This window comes from Eleginops maclovinus, chromosome 12 (genome assembly GCF_036324505.1).
Source record: "Eleginops maclovinus isolate JMC-PN-2008 ecotype Puerto Natales chromosome 12, JC_Emac_rtc_rv5, whole genome shotgun sequence".
Lineage (NCBI taxonomy): Eukaryota > Metazoa > Chordata > Actinopteri > Perciformes > Eleginopidae > Eleginops > Eleginops maclovinus.
Window position 1 is genome coordinate 20,302,584 of NC_086360.1, and position 24,471 is coordinate 20,327,054.

Sequence of the window (24,471 nt, forward strand, 5' to 3'; positions counted from 1 at the left end):
CACAATATTTATCTCATGTCTCTGTAAAACTGTTCACACAAAAATTGTGTACACTTTTGCATATGTATGTGGTTGTCCGCCGGTGCTTGTGTGTTTGTTAGAGTTTGATTTTGTGTGTGCGAGTTTGCCAGTCAGACAAATGGAAGGTCAAGTACTTATGGCTGCTATCTCCCCCTCCCTGCTGCCGTCTCCCAGAGAGAAACAAGCTTGTGCCAGATGTCCAGTTAACAATCACCCCTCGGTCCTTCCTGACTTCTCCTCCATTTCTCTCTTTTCATCCTGCGTTTCCTCATTTAATTAACTTCTTCATCCAGTAAAATGCTGTGACAAGGACCCTGCTGGCTGTGTTCTGCTTTCTCACACATTAATGAACACATTACTGACCGAGTGCATACACTCTGTTCTGTCCCCCTTCTCTGCTGTAGTAAGTGGGTTATATGGTGTTCATCTTTGGCCATTAACACACCTATGCAATTACACCTGTTCACATACAGTGTTCTCTTAATCTCTTGTTTGTTTTTCTCTGACATCTTTTGTGTAGTGATGTATGGACTAATGCTAAACTCTTGGCAATGTGTGACGATGTGTATAAAACAATTTACACAGTGTCATTTATATAATATTAAGTGCAAAGCGTTAAACATTGACAATGACATTTTTCTTTTCGTTTTCAGACTATTTTCCTACTTGATTATGTTATGATAGAAAATGATGAACCATACACTTTTTGAAAAAATCCTATTTATGTTATACTTCTAATAATTTCATGATACTGCAATCACAGCATTTTCATCCGACAAATTCTCAACATTTTTGTACCCCAGAATTCATGACATTTGATTTGATGTTTTTTATATGTTGTGAAAAGATATGCTTTTGACTACATTATTAAAGTGTTTTCCTCGTGAAATATATCTATGTAAACTATATCAGCAGACAACAAATCAGGAATAATGTGCAATAAAAGGGTAGAAAATTATACTGCCTTTTTTACTTATATGCATCCTTTAATTTATATGCAATACCCCTAATTAGAATACTGTCAAACGTAAATTCAGCCATAGGGTTCAGATGTTAAACCACAAGTTGTCAGAGATGATTATCAAGCCACTGAAATAAGATGCCATGAAGTAATACAGGTTGTATCTGGGCTACTGCACTCTTATGTCATAATCTTCCTGGCCCCTGTCCAATGTACTACCTCCCTTTTCCTCTCAATAGATATCATAGGAAGTATCTATGTATGCACTGCAGTGATGTTGCAATGCATTATGAAATGCCATTTCTCTTCTGTGAGTGTCTGTCAGGAGTGGCTTTGAAAGAAATGTGTCATTGCAGCCTTGACAACAAGGTGGCACTCTGCACTAAGAAAAATCCCCTGAGGCTTTTCTATCCCCCAGAGGACACCTTTAACCAGGGGAAGAAACGGAGGGAAACAAGGAGAGAGAGAGACACTGACAAGCAGAGGGAGATTGAGAGAGAGCCCTGTGCGCCTGAGTCTGTATACAGTGTTTGAATGTGATGCTACAAAGACTCTGTCTTTCCAAATGCTTAGGTTGGCTTAGTGACTAGGGTCTGCCCTAACCTGTGTACATGTGTTTGTGGGTATGCATGCTTGTGTGTATAAATAATGAAAAAAGAATGTACAGTTTCAATGGAGATTGTATGCTTCGGGCTATCAAAGTCCATCAAAGACTGACCAATTAGAAACATGCTCTCTTTCACATAAGCTTTAAGGGTGTGATTACTGAGTGAGCCTCACTTCTATCAGCAGACACATTTTATTGTCTTTGATAATCAATTAAACCAAACAATGATGAGAGAATGAAGTTTGCTTTTCAGTGATGAGAAACTTACATTTAATATTTTTTTAAGAGAAATAACCTTATAACCTTCACAGAAAAATTGCAATAATTACTTTTTTATTATGCTTTTTGTTAAAATGCTAATTCAAATTCAAAGACGAGCCGTGTGGCTGTGTGTGCATTCGTGTGTGTTTGTGCGTTCATGTCACCTCTTATCCTCTAAACAAAGTCCAGGTAGTGGTGTGTGATGGTGCTGCTTTCACTGGAAAGAGATCACTGGCAAGTACGCCCAGAGCCATCTGCAACAGACCTCAGACTGCAACATCTGTGATAGACACACACACACACACACACACACACACACACACACACACACACACACACACACACACACACACACACACACACACACACACACACACACACAAACACTGGGCCGATCACAATCCCCTGAGAAGTATACACTTCTATGTTGTGACACTGGTGTGATGTAGCTGTCATATACTGAGCATATGGCGCTAACCCTTCCCCCCAAACCTTAAGGTCCAACGTCAGATGTGACAAGCTATGTAGAATTAGTCTCAATTCTTCTTTGTAATAAAGGGTAGTTATTCACATTATGCTGAGGTCACTCTTATAACAACTGTCAAATTAGGGCGCATTTTGATTTGATTGCCCAACTACGTGCGGGGAGAGCCAATGATGAGTGATTCTCAGCCTGCAGTTCAATAAAGCCTGATTTGTAATGGCTACATTGAGTTCAGTCGATGGTTGAGGTCATTCGAAACTTGTTCCCCCACACTCAGAGCTACGATGGTATGTTAGAGCATTCAGCATGTGGACAGCAAATTGTATCATATTTAACCTTAGTGGCTAACATGTCTATACTCTATACAGTAAATACAGTTACAGTACCTTGGGCTGAAAGTATAAGTTAATGTTGAGAATAACGTGTCATTCATACATATTTGGAGCTCTGCTTTGATAACAGAGTTTGTTTAATTGTTTGTTTCATTTCACAAACACGTCAGTCTTCTGGGTCTGGTGAAATTCTCATTAGTGAGTAGAAGTCCAAAATTTGACTCTAAAAATAAACACAGGCCAGACTCTTTGGTGAAGACATACAAAGGTTTCGATTTCAGTGTTTTTTCACTGAACCTTGAAATGTAAGTTAAAATCTATTTTCCTTATGTACTTTTTTTACTTTGGCATGAAGAATCCAAAACCTTAACTCTGTAGTACTTCTTTAACATTATTTGTTATATTTTTATTATATATCATTGTATTTTATTGGCCCATGGTGTACAATAGACTGTCGGACAGAGACTACTCACCTTGCTGTAGTGGTGATTGCCTATTCGAGGGTACATTTTTCTGTTGCTTTGATATGACTATTACCCAGATTCATTGCTAGGATTTTCCACAATTGAACTGTGATCACTATTATTATGACATCAGCTGTTAATGAACACAAAGGTTCTGATTGTTCTTTTGACTCAAATGAGATTACAAATGAGCCAGCAACAGAAAGTATTGTTGCTCTCTCAATGCCTACTTTTATAAGCTGTAATTTTATTGTACTGCTACAGTATTTAGCCTGTTTTCCTTTTAGATTTTCTACACCTTTCTGACTTTATTAGCTGTTAGAATTCAATAACTCCTTATCCCCATTACACTTTCACAGGCCATTTTTAATCAGTAATGTTTTCTATTTGTTTAGAACCAGAGAAAGTCTCTAGAAGTGATGTCTGAATTGAGTTGTTGCTACTGATCTCAATCCTTCTTTTCAGTCTTTTAATATTGAGGATCTGCCAAGTCCCAATCTGATACTTACATTTTCCTATATGGTATCGATATATATTGCGCTTTTAAATGTAAGTAGATTAATTTGAGATATTATGTTTCAGGCTGAGCAGGCTGGCATAAAGAAACTGTTCCTTAAGGTGTTTTATACAATGTAGTGTGCTATGGTTGTTTTATGTATCTGTGGAGAGAGCCTTTTCTGCAGTTGGACAGTTGTGTTTGGAAAGTTCGAGGAAGATTTTGACAGCCTCACTTCATCCCTAGCATGAGCAAAATATCAAATGTAGTTTTCTTACAATTCAGTACCTGGAAAAATTCCCAGAAGATGTCAGTTGAAAAACGACAAATCACAAATTGTCAGTGTGCTGTACTTAATATTAATTGATATAATTAATGAATTAATTATGGCTGTTTTTTATTTATTGTAGACAATGAGGTGCACTGTTTTAATGCCACACATCAACATCCCTGGCCTGTGGTCTAAATGTTCAATTTTGCATTTTACCCTCCTTCCTGCCTGTTTGTTTGATGGTGAGGCTCCAATTCGAACTTCAGAGTTCGCCACTTCAACCCCCTTTCCCTCCTTTGCCTCTTGCTTTTCACCCTCCCCCTTTCTTCGCCCCTACCCCCAACCCCACCCCACAAAAAGTGAAAGTGCTGATTGCTTTAAAAGACCTACAGAAACGTTGGCAGCCATTATCTATGGTTAGAGAGGACCAAGTAGAGAGCCAGGCCTTTTATCCCGACGACTCCGCTCCCTCCCACCCACCCCCCTGCTGGTTTGTGTATGTCAAAGCTGCGTAATTTGGCCCAACGTATGGCCCAGCGAGCCTCAGTTAATGAGGGGCTGTTTGAGAGTTAAATGCACATGAATAATCATCAGGGAGCTGGAGCTGTAGAGAAAGGGAGCAAGAGAGAGATTTAGATATCAACACATGCAGAGGGGGTCGAGGGACTGAGTGATCGGAGACAGACAGTGTACAGGGACGTGTAATGGTAACTGTGCTACATGTGCAGTGAAGCACGTTTCTTCCTGTTTGAGTATACAAATGTCTTTCAATACGCATATTAACATCATTTTTTTTACCAGTGTACTTCTTCTATTTCAGTAATTTCAAGTTCCCAAAACAGAAAAAAAAGAGCAATACAATTTTGACATTGAATTGAAAAAAAAAACAACAACTGATGGCAACGCTGCTAATGAATGAGCACTCTTGTCTCTAACAAGGGAGAAGATTTCAATTTTTTCATTTTTCTCCAAGGGATGAGCACTTGTTTCTAAAATGGACTTCCAGGAAAAGCTAAATAAATAATACAAGCCTGATGTTAAGCAGTGCTGCCCAAGGATATGTGAATCCTTAGCGATGCAATTAGCTCTATTGAATAGCTGGCGTGGTGGCTCTGGCTGCTAAATAGCCTGTTGTTGATGTTTGTGGGCTTGTCAGGTGTTTACATGGCTCATGGTGGGTAGACTCCTCTCTGTGGGAAGTAAACAACACGGTTCTATGAGGATCCAATAAGAACATACAGAAATAAGAATGGATGATAAATATATTCTATTTTAAAGTTGGTTTAATCTATATGATATATTGATATTGTAATCATCTTTGTTGTCCACAAATGTGGAAATTGGCTTAGAAGCTTTGTTTGAACACATAGTAACAACACACTGTAGGTTGACACTTACTTTTTTTGGTAATAGCTGCCTACCAATTATAGCAAGTTTGATGAAGCAGAACTAGAGAATAAAGAGCTGAGTACTGAATCCACATATTATCCAACTGCTGATTTAGCACACTAATTAGTCCATGGTGCCGGGGTGTTTAAACAAGCAGGGATCCCTGTGTTCCAACAAAGACTCACTCTGCCTACCACCAGCTATCAAGGAGAAGGAGTGTAATGGTAGAAGTCAAAACAGGGCCATTCATTTGCTCTTGTTGAGCTAAGTGCATTCTTGGCTCACAGTCGGGGGCATCGCACCAGACTGCGCGGCGAAAGCCAGAGAGCCCATTTGTGGAGGCAAATGTCACCATGTCACACCGCCCTGCATCTCTGCATCTTTCCCTCTCTGGCTGGTACCCTGCCGTGCCCTTCAGCTGTAACTCTTTCTGTGTGATGACATCTGCTTCTCCTTCTTTCTCTGACTGTATTTCGACCCTCGTCCCACTCTCATCATGTCCATCTTTCTGTCTTTCAAATCATTTACTTCTATCACTGAAGATCTTTCTACACATTGTATCTGCCTCTTCACCCCTCCAAATGTTACCCTCACAGCTTAGTTTGTTTTGTGTCTACCTCTTTCCATTTGATTTCAGAGCTACCTTTTTCAAGCAGGCATCATTCTGCCTCAGCTGAACTCTAAAAGCAGGTAACTTTTTTGTAATATTGAACTTCCATCGCCAAGTGCACTCATCCAGTCTCACTTTTCTGTCCTCCCTCCTTTTCTTCCTCTGTCAGCTAGTGGACATTTTCTGGTGTGTTTATAAGACATAAAACCAAAGCTAAAGGAGAGTGATCAAGGCAAAGATGGAGAGTGATCTCCTTTATCCCTCCCATCCCTCATTCACCCTTTCTCTTTCTTTGCTTTTCCTCCCTTCCTCACTCGTGTGTCACAGAGACTGTTTCATCTTTCCCGTGCCTGTTTGCATTGCAACCAGAGCGCGCTCCATGGTTTGCATGTTGCCACTCTATCACAAAACCAAACAGTGAGTGTGTGCTCTCGCCCTGGCAAAATGTTTTATAAGGCAGTAACAGCGTGTGTGTAGCTGCCAAGATAATGAATAGGCGAAGCAGCTCATGCATGCTAATGTTATGTTGTAAGCAGTTTTGTTGACAAGTGCTAATACTTCTTTCATACTATCATCAAAAGCAGCTAATACAACAGCCATTACTCCATAGCACTCCATGCACGACATGATGGATTGTGACCTTAATATAGGTTAGCCGAGTTTTGAAAGTTAAACAACCTGCAATAAATCACAGAATTATTACAATGCGCTTTAATTGGTTAAGGACTGTTTATTTCCTAAAGAGGTAGGAAAAATTGGGTTTCTGCACTTTTTAATTTGCAAAGTGCATTTTCATTACAAATGGCAGTTTAATATTACCCTCCTTTGTCATGCAAAATACGCAACACACTGGCAATCTATTAATTGGACAAAAATGCGGTGCCAGCGTAAATCCTCCTCCTCTCTCACTCTGTCTCCCTGTCTCTCTCTTTCCCTCTTTCTCCCCCTCTCGGGTTGTAAGAGCTGGTAGCATCGATCAGAACCAGAGACCAGGTTGACAAAGTTAAACACTCTCTCTCACTCCTTCCCAATCCCTATTTGCTGAGGAAAATACAACGACACATACACGCAAAATGAAGATGACGGGCCATTGTATGCTCTATGTTAGTAGCTTATTAAGAGATAGTAAATATGAGGGACATGCTTGGTAATTATGCCTGCCCCCCTGTTGGTTTTGAATTTCAGCTCTTCTTAACAACAGTCAAAACTGATTAATACAGTAAAGGATGACACTGCTGCTTCTTTTTTTACCTCCATTAAAAATGGACTATGTGCTTAATCCAACATACTGTAATGGTGATAGGGTCAAGATATCTGACATATTATGCATACAAGCAAATCACAAACCATGTCGGCAAATATTCAATAGGTGGGAGGAATTCATTTTGTGCCCATTGAATGTCCAAAGAGAGTTGTAAACTGCAATCTGTCTGTTCACTCTTAACACTGTAACATTTAGATCAATTTGATTTACATCTAATGGACTGAAAGTTTTTTTAAACTTGATTGATCACTTTCTTAAGGGTGTGTTGTCTGTTAGCCAGGTTGTCCAAAAGCGTTTTAGGAAATAAAGTATATCTGATTTACATAAAATACACTACACCACAGAACTATTTAAATTCTAACTTTACTCTTTTACTTTTTTGCCTCATTTTCAGTTCAATGTGAAATGAACTGTACTATTTCAAATGAAGAACTCCTGCTGTGTGCACTTGTTGACATGTGGCATGTGTTTATCATACTATCCTTGGTCAAACAAATCACTATATATATAAGAGTCATTGGTGAGTTAACAGCAAATTCCATTGTTGTGTCTTTATTTAAATAAAGTTCACATATGGGTTAAAATGATGTAAATCCAAAAATTGAGACAGGAGTGGCGTATGACTCCCTGATGGCAGCATTACGACACGTTGCCAGCTGCTTTTGACAGGGTGCCACCCAGACATGTCACCGTGCTGTCCTGTGTCTCTAACCCCAGCCAAGTCACACACACAACACTCAACTCACACACCCTATATCCCCCCGAGGCCATCACTCACCCGTCATTCTTCGATGCCTCGTAGACCAATCAGGCGCTGTCTCATGAGACGCAGTGTCACGCATTTAAGGATGCATGACAAAGTGCTCCTTGATTTCCCAGTGGCCACTGTCTGCAGCCTGCACACGCTTCAAACACGCACAAACGTACACACACATGTGCTCGCACTCACAACATGCTTACATATGTGTTAGAGGATGCTTGTCAAAGCATATTACATCAGCAGTAGATGAAATGCTGAGAGCTTTGCTTAACAGAGAGTGTCTTGGGTCCATTTACAACTATTAAAGACAATCAGATAAATTCTGAATTGTAAATCATTTGAGCTTAAATGAGAGTATTTTTGTCATATATATGCCAAATGTAAACATTTTAAGTCAAGAAAATAACTTTCTACTTTCTCAACTTTTGATCCATGTAACACTCAGGCACTTTTCTCCTTCCATACATAGTATAAGTGTTATGCAGTAAACAAGGCCAGCCGCTGGGCACTAAAAGCATGAAGCTTCGATTCATATAAGCTGTTAGGCCATAACCACCCAGTCACCAGGCTATTTTAGACCTCTCTTGGTTTGGCTTTGGACCCCGATACATTTTGCAGCAGGGAAACATCCACGACCCACCAGAACGCCCCCACCGATGTAGAGAAGCTTCTCTTTGATGTTTGACATTTTCAAACAAGGAAAAAGCTCAGTGGTTGACCTGTGTTCTCTGCATCTCCCCCCCCCAGTGTTTTTCTCTGTGTGTTTCTCTCTTTTTCACCTCCATTTTTCTCTTATGTGTGTTTGTTCCATTGAGCCAGACCAAATTATGGGGCGTGTTTGCGACTGCAGAATGGTTTTACTATTAGAATAGAGATGAGAGAGAAAGGAATTAGTAATAGCAGTAGTCCGTTTAAGTTGTTCAGGTCTCAAAGTTACCTCTATATGACCCAAAGAAACAGTGATTTTGTTCAGGGAAAAGGCATTTTGGGCCCATTACTTGAGCCATTGTGGTTGTGCACTCATATGAAACAAGGCGGAGATGGTGGGGGTAAAGGCGAGAAAAGGTATACCTCTAAAGCTCAATCGCAAACATAGCTTTTATGCTGGATGAAAGCAGAACTTCAATTGGCGAGAGCTTTCAGGGTTGTGTATGGGTTGCATTGAAGAAAGGCATACAGTAATGTTAGAAAGCCATTTGTGCCACACTTTTGCACAATTACAGCATTTTCTCTAAAAATGCGTTGTTTGTAATAGGTGACTGAGACAACAATTGCACTGGAGTAGCTTTGAGGCAGGGTGCTCTGTGGAGAGTCAAGGCACAATGCTCCAAATGTGACAATGAAGAAGAGCATAATCTTCATAAACCGACAGCGAATCGCCTTTTAACCGCCATTGTGTGCAATGTGTATACTGATGAATAATACTGTATATGTTGCAAGTGTTTCTATTTTTATTCTTTGTATTTGTGCAGATGTGTTTGTGTGTGCCTATCTTAGGTTTTAGCCTTTTCAAAATAAGCACAAAGTGCAGTAAGACAGACGTCACTCCTTCTACCTAAGTCCTCTATCAATCTCAACCATTTACTGAAGCATTTTCCATATTGACAGGGGCCACAACTGCCTGATGTCCTGACATCAGCTGCTGTGATTTCCCCATCTTTTCACCAGCTATATGAAACAGTTTGTAACACAATGCCCGCACTTATCCAAACACCAACACGGTTCTAGGCTTATGTGAGATAAATCATTCATAAATCAATTTACCAAACCGTATTTTCTGAGCTGGCTTTTCAAACCAGGTCTGTTTTGGTAATAGAAAATACATACACCCACACTGTTCGTTTTTTCAGAGTTTGATGGATTAGCTTTTGTGCCGAATTCCATGGATGACATCCTGGAGTGGAAATCCAGGTGTGGCGATCCTTTTTTAAATGTATTTTTCCCTTTTTTTTCTGAGCAAGCTGGATTTTTCAGACAAGGATATGCCATTAAGGGATAGACACGGAGACAGAAGCTTGTGTTTTTTATTTTAGTTGTTCAAATCTTCACTAATCAGGACATATTCTGATACCTGTCTTTTTTATTGAATATTGCAGTAATGTTTCAGCGTTTTATTTATTACACTAAATATCAGGTACAAAAACAAAAACAATGTATTGTAACGACATTGTGGATTAAAATTAATCCAGCCACTGTACATGAGTAATCTCCTATATTAATATCTCTTTCAATTATGCTTATTTTACTTAAAAATTCCCCTTTTACTCATTCTTTAGCTAGTATACTCAATCATGTTAAATGCAATGCTGCCACTCTGACATGAATGATTCTCATTCTACCAATTAACCACAGAGGTGAAGAGTTGAAATGGTTCACAGCGTCATCTTCCAACAATGGGATCTGTCACCTCCCTGCTCTTTGTCTTTCAACCACCCCTTTCTGCCTTGCTTCACCTCACCACTACATCCTCGTTTTGATGGGGGGGTCAGGTGTTGCTCAGGTGCGCTGCAGACAAAGGCGAGAGAGTGCAAGTGAAGCTGCTGTGACCATATCTATTTATCTCCAGTCGTCTATGGCTAAAACATTGGCTGTGGCCATTAAGCAGCTCTGTGCTATTTCCTTTAACCACTTGCAAGGCGTGACGTTGGAAAGTGAAAGTACCTGCAGCCACGTTATGCCCGGCCTCAGGCGTGACAGACAGGCCTGTGAGTAAACGATAGGGAACACCTGTGTAGGGCAAACAGCCATCCAAAACCAGGATGCTCACATTTTGAACTGCAGTCTGAATAGTTTTAAAATATAAATGAGTTGTTTGGTCTTTTCTCCTTGGATTAGGGCCAATAAAAACAATAGGGATGGTTGGTCTCAGCCACCTAATGCATCCCGATCCTGATTTGATACAGCACAATGAAGACAGTGTTCACTACCTTGTGTTATCCAATACATTACAAACAGATATAGGTAAAAAGACACTCAAAGCAGGCACTTGCAAGAAAGACATGTCATAATTGTGTAGGAGTATTACTGACTTACAGACACACCTTCTCACACACTTCAAACCTAGAGAACATCACTATCCCAATGATTTATAGATCCTAATATATAATTCTTGCAGTACTCTGGATGAGATGTCAGAATTGATGGCATGCAGACTTTTATTACCTGGTATGGTGTGTGTAATTAGGTTAAATAGATGGGGTTGGACACGCATGGTAAAGGCTACATCTTTCACCCCGGCTGGATTTATGGGCCACGCTCCGCTCTCTGAGGTCTGCTCTAATGCACTCATTTGCATGAGAGCACATGTAGCTGATGTGTGTATTACTGTTACGTCAACTGCTAAGCACAATGACAAGGGCCAGTTTATGAATAGTTTGGTTCAGTGGTTGGCAACTGCCCTGCCCGCCAACTGCCTATTAGCTATGATATGAAAGCTGCCTGGCAAGTGTTAGATTGATACTTGACATGTCGAACAAAGCTCATTGTCATTATAATTACTATACGTTGAGTCTTAATTTCATGGTCGTCCATATTGCCAGCGTGATAGGGCTGTCTGTTACTTACATCTTCAGTAACAGCTGTCTTTTCAGCCAGTGTATCCATCCGCCTTTCATATGTTCAACAGACTCAGAAATAACGACTTCATAATGACTATAATCGCTTCATATAATTGTAATGCATAGCTATTGGTACAATTAAACTGTATTTTCTGAAGATACATGCCACTTATTTTTTTCATCCAGATGTCCAATCAAGTGTAAATCAGAGATAAACTAATAGCAGAGGACTATATGTGTTATGACCCGTTCATTGAATAGACTTTAAAGGGAATCACTTTATACCAGTTACTCTGTCATTTGCTGGAGGGTCCATCCCATCTGTCTGTTAAGGACAAGCAGATAATGAAGTGTATTTGATGAAGTAAGTTGATAATGAGAGCTAGCCAGCCAGCAGTAATGACAGTGTAGGATTAGAGACAGTGGCAGTAGCCTGCAGTGGTGGATGTTACTGTTCAGACTTTTCTGACCTTCACAGATTCCAGTTTCCCCTCCAATACCCATCATCAGATTGAATCATTGAGGAGGCGTGTGTGCTCGTACTTGCACGTTTGTGGGAGTGTGTGCGTACGTGCAAATGTGCCAAAATGATCTCATTCACCAAGGTCTCCCCCTCCTAGTTTGGGGGGAACAAAAATAATCTTGCAAAGAGGGACGTTCAAATTCACACGCATTCATGCACGCAACCCGCCTCTGACTCCAAGGCCAGGTTATTGGCTTGGAGCAGCTGAACCATGTTATGCTAGACACACACAAACACACACACACACACACACACACACACACACACACACACACACACACACACACACACACACACACACACACACACACACAGGCCTATACTCCCATTTCCTTGAACCAGGCTACTTGGCTGTGCATCAGGACGAGCTCAGTTAGCCCTCCACAGGGATGGGGGGTGCATAGCAAAGCAATTTGTCTAATATGTCCTGCATCCGCTTTTGAATTCCTGTCCATCCAACTGTATTTATTTTTTATCTTGCATGCACATGCACTTTTATCTTTCCCTAATTCTCTTTTACTCTTTTTTATTCCCCTCCCACCTCCTAATGCACTACTTCACGCACACCACTTTCTCCCTGTTCCACCCTTCCTCACCCAGCCTTGCCCCCCCCCCCCCCCTTACCCTCCCAGGATAGGAGACACCATAGAGGGGTCTGCTGAAGACAGGGCCCATTGACAGGCCAGAGTGGCAGTAACTTATTGTCTATTGATGGAGTGTGACAAATCATGTGGGAACGCAGGGGTGCATGGCAGTGAGAGCCAGGGTGTTGAGTACGTGAGTGTGCCTGCGTGTGTGCTTGTGCCTCGTTTGTGTGTGTGTGTGTGTGTGTGTGCCCGCATGAGTTTGTGCCTTTTTGTGTCTATGCCTGTGTGTGTGTTTGAGCGTAACGTCTTAGTGTGGGGCAGGCGGGCATAGCCGGGACCCTTCACAGCTCATTTAGCCTAAATGGGGCCACCTGGGTGGTGAGGGAGCTCAGCAGGGCGACCCTGGCACTTTGGAGCCCTGCTGACAGCCCCCAAATATAGGGGCTCCATCGGCCTATTAATCAACGCAGCTACTCTGACAAATCACCACAACTATGACCTAATGAGAAGGGGAGAGAGGAAGGAGGGAAAGGAAAGAGGTAGAGACATAAAAGAGGAGGTGGAGGGGCACATGGTGTGAAGGGACAAAGGTGCAGGGGGTGTAAGCATGGAAGCTAAGAAGTGACAGAGAGCGCCAAGGCTTAATGAAAAGGAAATGAAAGAAGGAGCGGCCTGACATAGTGACTTGTAGTGCTTGCCATTGGGGTAAACCAGGAGGTAATGAGAGGAGAACGCTAACACAGTTGTCATCCGACGCTGATCCTCGGTTCTTCAGCCCTACTCACAACAAACCAATTGATTTGTTATGAAAGACCAAATCATGCACTCCAAAATACTGCAGAGTGGATTAGCAAGCACCCGCTCAGCTGAACCATCTCCGCCGCTGGCAAATAATTTAGACTACAAGTACTTTCTCGACACTTTTTTTTGCAGATGCTTCAGAGCAAATTAGAGGTGAGAAGAGTTTGAGTTTGAAAGCAAACAACATTGATGTATGTCTCCTTCTCTGGTTCCCACCCTGAGGTGAGCTAGCATCTAATCTCTCCACTACCAATCTCAGGTCCAAATCACATTAACCGGGATCAGAGGTGAAACTGGAGCTTTTCAACAGCAGCCTGTTCTCACTAATGAACCCCCATGGCCATCCACTGCATATTACAGCCACACTGAGTGAGGGGGAGAAACTTTTTGCAATAATCATTATGTAATTGCACCAAGCCTGGGTTCCCATTGCCCTGACATTCTGAAAGCTCAATAGCAATATCTTTATGCTTCTCTAAAGGGAATATGTTTGGAATGGCTGTACTGTATATGATTGATGGTTTTCTGAGGCTAAGCAATCTACTTTATTGTAATTATATAGTTTAGTGTCCGTCTGAAGTTTATACTATACAATACTAGTTTATTTACGATTCGTTTTTTCCAGATTTACCTGAATGACCTTGACTTACCCACAAGTTACTTAATCACAACTCCAACTTTCACCAACTATTTTGTGGCCAATTAATATGCAGCTGACCTCTGAACACTATAGTGAATATTCAAAAGCAGCACCTTCGTATTGACTTGTATCTGTCTGCTGTGCTGTCCAGCCATGGGATCTATGTGATAAACTAAGCCCAGCCTGTCTGCTCCATCGACAGGCCCAGGATGGAAGGCCCATAGAGAGGATGCACAACTGCATGCTCCTTCCATCCATTACCTAGTTATGGTAACGCAACACGGCATGAGCTTTTGAGTCTGTTGAACAGAATGCCACATTCACACGTTCATAAGTAAATGTTCACGATTCACGCTGACTTAGGCTCATTGATATAATAATCCTGATGTGTGTGCATGGATCCATCCCCTATGGATGCTTCACAACTTGTATTAAAGGCATCTGTTTGCTCAAGGTGACTAAGATACTTTGGCAATGGATAAGGCCTATTTATTCTGCTTTGGGTTTCTGTGTGTACACAAAGAATAAGAGGCTGCTTTTTGATCAGCAGTTGGTGCTTTTGCTTGCTTTCTCAATCAACGCTTGGTGAAAATGATACAGTTTCCGATGATGCCTTTGTTTGCTTATTTAAACTAGCTGTTTTTATGTTGTATTACAGTTGAATGATATAGACTCTCATGAATCAAAATCCTCTGATTATATGGATTTAATCTGTCTTCTGATAATATGTATGGTCAGACAATTACCGTACCACCCCCTTCAGCAGCTGCAGCAACAGTACACCAGGCTCCCTGAATGCAAAGTGATAGAGATAATGAATGTATAGTAAGATGTATACTACATACAACTAACTTTAAATATAAAGTGCCTTCTCACTTTTGCAATGTGTCTGCCTGTTCCATGTATTGTCACTACACTGATTGTGACAGTATATTGATGCCACTCTATTCGTGACTGTAATTCCTCGACATTTACTATATTTGGGGAATAACATAAATCAGATTTATTTTCTAAATGAAATCCATCTTTGTCAGTGTAATGTTATTTTGCCTGGATTTTAATTAAGGCCTTTGTGATGGTTCTGCCTCTGTCCGATTTTCTTAACTTCCCACTGATTCAATCTCATGGCAAATTCTTATTGACATGTGGGCAAGGTCACCGGGGAACAAATGCCAACTTTTTTACAATTTTCTCTCAAAAGAGAACAAGTGATTGTCATCTGACATTTAGTGTTGAAGATGGCAGCCTCAGCCAGTAAAGTAGCGTGTTAGTGCACCTCACCTCCTTTTATGACCTGCTATACAGCGCACCAGTACATTAATGTCAATAATGTGCTTAGCTTGTTCTAGCACATTAGGGCAACATGGTTCTGTACAGTGCAAATGCAAAGCAGGGAAAACTTGCATGGATAAAGGTTGAAAAAAAAATCTACTCGGTGTGTTACGCTTGCATTAGTTGTCTTTTGTGATATGAGTGCCTGCAACCAAATCATGAATGATGATGTTACCGTGCTCTTTTCATAGAATTTGACAATGTTTGTATTTTTTTTCTGTGAAAAATGCTACACTGCCAGAGGGCTGTGTGTAAGTGTGTGTGCATGTTTGCACTCCCGAGTTGACAATAGACCTTTACAGCATCAAATCCCTACAAGGTGAGGCACAACTCAAAAACATCTTTTCATCGCCTTCCTTATCTCTTTCACACTGCTGTTGGCAGCCAGAAGAAGAAAAAACTGAGAGAGGAAGCATTATAATTTATTATTAGGAAAGAGGGGGTAAAATAGAGCACATGCGATAAGGATCTAGAGATTAGGATGGAGCAGAACAATAAATTATGCAAAGTGTTTGAAAACACATACAGCTATAATTAAGTGCCATTTGATTTTAAATGAGGTGACAGCAAGGATTTATTTATCTCCTTAACCCCCTAAAACCGCCATTAGCATGGTAGAAAATGAACTGTTTGAACTGGTAAGAGAACAAGGCCCTGATATGATCAACAATAATAGAGCAACCCAAACTCAAAACTGACACACACACACACACACACACACACACACACACACACACACACACACACACACACACACACACACACACACACACACACACACACACACACATATAGAAAGGTGAGATCAATGTCTGCATGGACTAATCAGTTCATTGCAGGCCCTGCAAAACCACGGGAGCCCATAGCTAATAATGTCATTATGAATGGCTGCTGTATTTACAGGATGGCCCTCGGTGAGGATTTCCACACCAACTGGTGTTGGTTGGTTCCAGTCGGTTGGTTCCATCATTTACCACCACTGTGCAACTATCCACAGGAATAGTTTTTTGCCCAAATAAAAGTGTTTTATACAATGATTTACATTATTTAGTTTGGATGCATTTTCCAGAGGAATGTGACGACACCTTCTATATCATGCTTTTCTTTGGAGTTAAAATACAGCATGCATGTATTAAATATCTGTGATTGGTCAGGTCTACCTTTAAAACAGTGACACTTGATTTGGTGCACTGCCGTGTGGATACTGAACCATGTGAAAGGAGTCCACAGACTTACTAACAATTATTGAAACTGAAATTGCATGTTTCTTCATAGCTGTGACTTTGGTCTTGTCTTTAGACTTAACTTGTGACATTACCCTTAATGCGGTCTTTGGCTTTGTGACAAGGTTGCAGTGTCGTCAATTTTATTCCAACATATCTGTTTGTTCTTCAGCCCGATCTCTCACCATTAAATCATCCGTACTAGCAACTTGCTCAACTAAGCCACAACAGCATCCATAAAAAAGTAGAACATGCTGAAATATGCAATTTATTCATAGTGGCTATGGAAATGATGTATAGCGTGGTTTGAATAGAAGTTTTGCCAGATCAATGTCTAAGAGCGAGGCCTTTGTCTAAGAAAGTCAGTTTCTCAACCCTCAGCTCCTTAGTAGATTTCACAGTTTATATTATGCACAAATGACAAAGAGAACATACTGAATAAGTAATAGGCTATTTCCTGGTAGCACATTGAGGTGAAATCACAACGAACATCTTTTTTTCCCTCTGTATGCTGTTCAGTGGGGAGATTGCATGAGTGAATGCTTGTTCTCAGTGTTTGTGCATGTGTGTGTGAAGAGGGCAAAATCTAAAGCTACTGTCTGTTTATCTGAATCAGCTTTGTTCATTAATTCATGGGTGATATATGTATTATGCATCTGGTGACAAAGTTTAGAGAAGTAGAACCAAATGCAGACACAAGACACTGCGGGAGGCTGCTGTGATTGTTCTGTAAAGGAATAAGTTGAGGAGGTTGCAGATCTTCTGGCGCCAGACGAGGTTGGACTGGTCAGTTAAAGGTTGAAAAGGAGCGCAGAGAAATGCTGATGAAGGAAGCAAGCACTCATAGGCTGGAGATAGTTGAATTTCGTGTGGTAGTGGTTCTTTTATAGGCAAATGGTTGACCAAGGCTGGAAAAAGCTTGCAGGTTACAACAAAACGTGTATATTCAGAAACAAATATCAATGAAATCATCAGGGGAAAGTTGATGAATGTGCCTTGAAAAGTCTGGAAGCGTTACAAGAAATTGAGGAGTACACAGGGAAACTGCTTAGATTAAGGCAAGCTATAAAAACAGGAAGTGGCATGTTGTGCAGAACACACAGTCCATAATATTTGGCAGAATCTGGACTGAACCTTTTAAGGTTTGATTTGAGTCTTTCTCAGTATTTTTAGCCTGTGAATGTGCACATTTATTTGCATACATACATTTGATACAAGAGTAAGAGTCCTTGCTTCATTCTCCTTTTTTTTTATCTCCTTCCTGCTACTTACTTTCTGTCTTTGGCGCATGGGGAAAGTTAGATTGCCTCTGCTGAAATGTTTGATCCCAGAGCAGAGACCTGCAGGCACACTGGAGCCAGGTACCCACCTACCTACCTGTCTTCTAGGCTGAATTACTGACTTACTGACTGCCCTACTAACTTAGCCTCCCCTCGTTACTGCAGTAGCGTACAGGAGGGAGGTGATGGAAGGAGGACGAGGGGGGTCATGAGGCAATTGGGGTAGATAATAGTAGGCTGTCATGCTCAGATACACATGCATCTGTTTTCAAAAGTATAATTTTAGTCCTGTCAAAAGATCAGAGTCTAACATCAGAAATAAAATATTGACAGACATAGATGCTGGTCAGATGGACAAGATTTATTTGGAGTTGCTTCTTCTTAGAAATAATTGTTGTGCCGCATGTGTTGGGAGTTTGAAAGGCAGTGTCAAACAGCTGTCTGACATACTCAGGACACAGCTGAGGGGTGCATAGGTGGTTGGCTCCCTTAATGAAGGGCCTTGCTGTAATGATTTACAGTAGCTCAACTGAGAGAGGTCACACACACACACACACACACACACACACACACGAACACATGCTCACATTTCTCCATGTCACAACCTCCTCTTGGGTGCTGTTTCAGTGAAAGGTGCCAGCCTGCTCAGCCAAGCTCCTAACAAGAGCCAAACACTCGGGAAACTGAGGAGTAAGAAAAGAAAGGTGAGGTGAGGGGGGTTGGGGAAAGGGAGGTGAAGAAGGGAGATAAGAGGAGCAGAGAGCTGTCAACCTCCTGGGACATGTGGAGAGCTCAGTGTCTATGCGGATCACTCAGCTACTCTGCTGCACTGACCAGCAGACTGGCTGTGTGGATTTGGCAGGTGTTTGATTATTTTCTGTTGTCTGCATGTAACAATACATACTCAAACAGCATGGATTCTAAATTGGACCTCACCTTGTCAAACACAAACAAGGCCCCTCACCTCTTTCTCCCCGGAGCACTATTTGATAGATCTTACCCACAGAAGCACAGCGAGCCTATTTGAGGAATGTACCAAACTGTGTCCAATAGACTAGTGCTCACAGTCACACTACGATGGACAAGCAGCCTAACGATGTCTGAAATACCAGGACAACTGCTATGATATGCTGTGATAATTGCTACCCTCCTGTCCGTAGTACAAATAAATGTGGAATCGGTGGGCAAACACATTAATATGGAAATGTCTACATTAATTTGGAGCATGGTCTAAATTATTCAGTAATTAAGCCACTGCAAATTTACACAAACTTTCCCCCTGGATGACTGGAGAGAATAGTGAGGAGCTAGAAACAGCCATGCAGAGGGATTTGAAATATGTGGTCACATGGTGTGCATGCATAGTCATTTGAGTCAGTGAATTCAGGCACAGCTTTTAATTTGGTTGCTCCCCTCTCATCTGAAATGTGTATGGCCATTGACATTTTACTTGGCTACCTTCGCTGTGCTCACTGTTAACTAATATCAGCATGTTAGCATTAACCATTTAATGCAGGTTTCAATGGTGAAATTAGCTGACAAATGAAGATAAACTTTGAATAAGTAAGAAATTCAGGAGACTATACAATCAGAATCAAATGTACTTACGTTAGCGATAAATAAACAGGATACGCAGACATAAGTTACTTTTCACTATAGATGTATAACATGATATATGCAGTTCTTTCCTTTTCCCTGTGTGTGTGTGTGTGTGTGTGTGTGTGTGTGTGTGTGTGTGCTGTTTGTTCTATTTGAGGAAAACGCCCGTTGCGTCATGTGATGTGCTCGACTTATCATTGCTTGGATTTAGAGTTTAAACCACAGTGTGTTTAAAGTGTTGTGTTTGTGTGTCGCTCTGCGCAAGCACTTGTGAGTGTGTGTGTGTGTGTGTGTGTGTGTCTGTGTGTGTCTGTGTGTGTCTGTGTGTGTGAGAGTATGCATGCCCCTGAGCCCGGGTGTGTGTCTAAGCCAAAGCACGTACAAGCGTGTCAACTTGTGTAACTGTGGATGTCCTTTCAAAGGGCCTTCACAGATCTGTCCGGGACCCTTTGATCAGGCCTTCTATGACTCGCCTGCTCTCGACGGGCTGCGTGCTGGGTGGGAGACAAGGCTGTTTGGACATGGATGAGACTGGAGTCAACCCACACATTTATAGGCACACACAAATGTATAAGCATCAATGCATAAACACACATATTGAAGCATTTAGATGATGGCTTGCTGACATGTACAATAGGGGAGAGCCACTCTAATACTGTATGATAAAATATGTTTAGTAAAAGACGCATTGAACATAATATGCAACGATACAGATGTGTGTGTAAGAAAGTGTGTGTGCATGACTGTGTGTAAGTCAAAATGTTATTCCAAAATGCGAAAGTATTACAAATAATCAGCATCTGTAGAGGATTAGTTTTGAGTTGGTTAAATTAAAGAGGGCTGAAGTTAGGAGCTGCAATTTACATTTTGTCATCCTCCCAAGTATTGTAATGCAGCATTTTGGGTATAGTAATTTGCATTGATCTTTATTGAAGGGTTCATGTTTACTTTAAAAAATGTTTCTTTGATATCCCATATTTTTGTCCCCTGCTGATTAAGTGTGTGTCTTGTTGCTTTTGTGAGGACATCAGTTTGGATTGAGATGGATCTCAGGTAGGGTCTAATACTGAGTGGCATCACCGCACCACACGGACATACTGTAGACCTGACACTGAATTGATCTGACAATAGAATGGATCAGTGTTGCCGCTAGTAAGTCAGAAGGTAGAGCATAATCCCCTCTGTCAACTCTCTGTCTCGTCAATATTCAAATCCAGCCGGCTGTCCAATGGCTGTCAGTTACAATCTCCCTCTGGCTCATGGCCTAGCACAGGCACATATCCAAATTGAATTGGAAGTTTGCTTCTCAATGGAAATTGAGTTGAAAAAATGACCCACCTGCCCTGTATTGTTGACTTGTCAGCTGCCCCAACTGGACTATATTCTAATGTACAATATCTATTCTCAATTTTTCCCCTTTTTTGTGTTTCCCTAAGTGGTTTTTTATTTTGCTTTTAGTTTTTGTATAGCTGTTGTCTACCTCTGCTTACCATGATTTTTTTTTCTTGAATGTCAGGAGTGATTTCAAGGAACCATGCAGATTGAGATAAAATAATCGGACAGGTTGTATCCCAAATTGTGACTTTTCTTTCTGATGAAACAAACCCCAAAATGCTTTCTGAAAATGTTTCTGTGCTCTCTCCTGTAATGATGTATTCCCATACACTCTGCCTCTTTCTAACACCAAAGGTCATGTGTAATTGTGTGAAATAAGATAGTATGGAATTCTACTACAGTCCTGACACCAACTACAATCACCCTTTCCCCTCACTTTTACACATCACCTGAAATCAGCCAGAAGGAGCTGCTTGAATTTTGAAACTTTGTTGTGGTCAGGCTGAAAAGGTTTATCCATTGCATGCTTTCTTTGGGGAGGACTGCTCACTCTGTGCTGTCAAGAAGTTTGTTTTATATCAATCACAAGTCTTGATACATTGATGCACAACTCCAGACGCAGGGTGAATGTGAGTGTCTTGGTTAGTGCGCGACTCTCTTGACAATTATGAACCCATTCTGTGATGTGAACTGCTGAGAAAAAGTCCAATTAATTTTTAGTATATTTCCAGGTTCATACCCCAAATGAATTGATTGAAGATGTGAAAACATGTCAAATAATAATGTTCTTTCACTCAAAGTTACCTGACTACAGATTCAAACAAAAAGTGGTTCTCACACGGATGAAAATGATGGGGGACATTTAACTATAGCCTCTCTCTTTCTCTCCAAATCTCTCTCCCTCTTGTTGAGTCCCTCTCCTCCTACTACTGTGACACATGTCGCCCTGGCTTGCATGGAAAGGCCTGACCTTTGGAAAGTTTAGCACTTTAAATATTTAGGCTTGGGTTATGATGGATCCTCCAGGCCCCGCGGCAATGTGCGAAGCCTCTGATTAGGGCTGCTGTCAGAGTCATTTAGCCGAGTGTCTGGCTGTCGGTGGCGCTCTCTGTTTGACAGGCGAGCCTTTTAAACAAACAGCGGTCCCAGTGGCAGAGCAGGCAGGGCACCCAGCGCAGCACAAACACCCAACACTCTGAGAGAAACCACTCAGCCCACTGACAGCTGCAGAGGAAACCACTGGCCACTGTCTCTCATGATCTTCCAGGCACTTTGTTGCTTTCTTTCACACAGTCTATACTTGTACCTCTGCCTGGTTTTTTTTCTGTCTCTGTTCCTTTTTTCTCCTCTCTGTCGATATTTGTACTTCCTCAGAGTTTACACCTCCTCTTTGTTATTCTCTGTCTCTGCAAGTTGCTGAAATTAAACATCAAAGTTTCATTTGTGGTGTGTTGAGTCAGATTTAGTAAGCAAGGTGATTGCCAGATGATCTCTGAGCAGGGTTTATGCTCTTAATTTGTCAAACATCACTACTTATTATCAGCCGAAAATCAGGATAGATGCTCTGTGCCTCGTGTCTGCATTGTCCCATGATTAAGACAGCTTACATTGATGTTCATGTTGAAATACATCTGAGCCAGCCTTTTCATCTCACTCTGAGACAATCTCCCGTGGCATCAATCCTGTAAATATATGAGTCTTAATATGTGTGTCCTATTCTGTATTCAGAGGAAGAGCCAAGTCAGCAGCTCCAGTATTAATGCATGAGAAATGAGCAGAGCCCATAAGAATTAAAGGGTAAGACTCCCCTTATTAAGATGTAAATTCTCAGGAAAACTTGCAGAAATGAGGATACAGGGAAGTTATTGTCAACTTTAGCCTACTTATGCATTTCTAAGAGGCATTGTTATGTTACAGCTGTTGAATTAGAAACACACAGCAAAGCACCTTGTGTATTTTTCGGCTCATTTCCAGCACGAGATCAACCAATCTCAATGAATATGTAACCTATACTTTACGGAACAATTTACACTTTTGGCAACATTATCTAGTGACAATATACATGGCAACTATCGTGGTAATTCAATCTCTGTCTGTGTGTGCTCCCTCTTCTTTTTCTCCCTCTCTACCTCTTTCTCATTTCAAATTTGCACTTAACACCTTCCTGGGGAAAGGCTTCTCATTCATCAACGGTGTTTGTCCCGGTGACAAGCAGGGCGCCTCCTGCATATCAATATCAGCTAAGACAATGCTGAGCCTGTAACCTTCAGCTAAATGTCATTCTGCTTAATCCTATTTGAAAATTAAACATTGAAAAACCTTTAGCGTACCTTCCTGTCTTCCTTCCTCTCTCGCTCCCTCCTTTATTGGTCGCCGATACTATAGCTGTCTGCTCTCCCTCACCCCCTTCCTGCTCTAGTTTTGCACACTGTGACATTTGTATTGTCTTGTTTGTTTGAGTGTTTGTATCCCATAATGGTTATTTAGAAGAACTGATTTTAATTTTATGTCACTGAAAAAATAATATAGGGGCAATTTGTCTGCCCCTAGCATTCATCTACATTATTCCTCTACGCAGACACAGCCATCATCAAAGAGGCAGACTTAACTACTTCTCCCTTTGTTCTACTCACTACTCACAAAAAAAGAAATCCAGACCAACGCAAATTTTTCAGAAAAAAGAGAAACAAGTGACCAAAGTTGTTTGTTGAGGCAGAACAGAGTCAAATGAGAGGAAACCTCTTTGTCAAAGCTGCATATTTACAAAAACAAATCCTCCCCTTACAGATGGTAATTACTACACTGACAGTAGTTAGCAAGCAGAGGAAGATGATGTCTAATTTATCCACATGCCCACTGTAACAGAGGCTGAAACTTCATCAGACGTCTCAGCATTAAGAGGCCGGCTTCTTAGTATGCATGAAACACATTTCTCATATACTTGGTGTTTTACACCCTTTTTTCTTCTTACATAGATCTACAACGCACACACAGCATTTCTATATGGTACATGTTTGAAGATACTGTGAGGAATCTGAGGGGAGGGAGGGGAGGGAAGGCAGGATAAAAGGAGACGCGGAGATTGCAATGAAAATGCAATCATTTGCAGTCGGACAGATATAATTCTCCTTTGGAGAGAGTGTGATGCGGCAGCTCAAAGACAGCCTTCAGCCAGCTCTCTATATGGATTTGATTGACCACAGTTGCTCGTCAAGAGATTCCATTGAAATACTCAGAGTCAATTGCAACGTGCCTACCATTAGATTATCATATCGAAAGCCCTCCATTCACTCTGGAGCTCGAAGAATTAGAAATTATTATGGAGAGTTACACTGTAAAAAGTATTTAAACAAGATTGAGAAGCATCCACATCTGAGGAGTAATTTCTTCCATGCTAAAAATGTGTCACCCAGACAGAGTTGATATGAAGTTCAAAAGCTGTTATACTGGGACTTAGCCACAGTAACGCACACATTCACAGAAAGGGGGTAAACACGGAGACTTACAGAGAGCCGAACTATTTTCGTTCAATTTTTCAATGCGTCTAAAACATCCCATGAATATTAACAATGTGTATGTATGTTTGCAAGTGTGTTTGCATTGTGTGAGTCCAAAACTGTAAGTCTGACAGTGTAACACAGCAGCAAGGACTGCTGACCCATAGAGCATAAAAG

At 41.1% G+C, this 24,471-nt stretch overlaps 1 protein-coding gene across 3 annotated transcripts in view; it reads left to right on the plus strand.

Annotated features, from left to right (window-relative positions):
* kiaa0825 (KIAA0825 ortholog) overlaps positions 1–24,471 on the plus strand; it is a 109,731-nt gene that overhangs the window by 80,937 nt on the left and 4,323 nt on the right. The gene's annotated exons all lie outside the window — the stretch shown is intronic.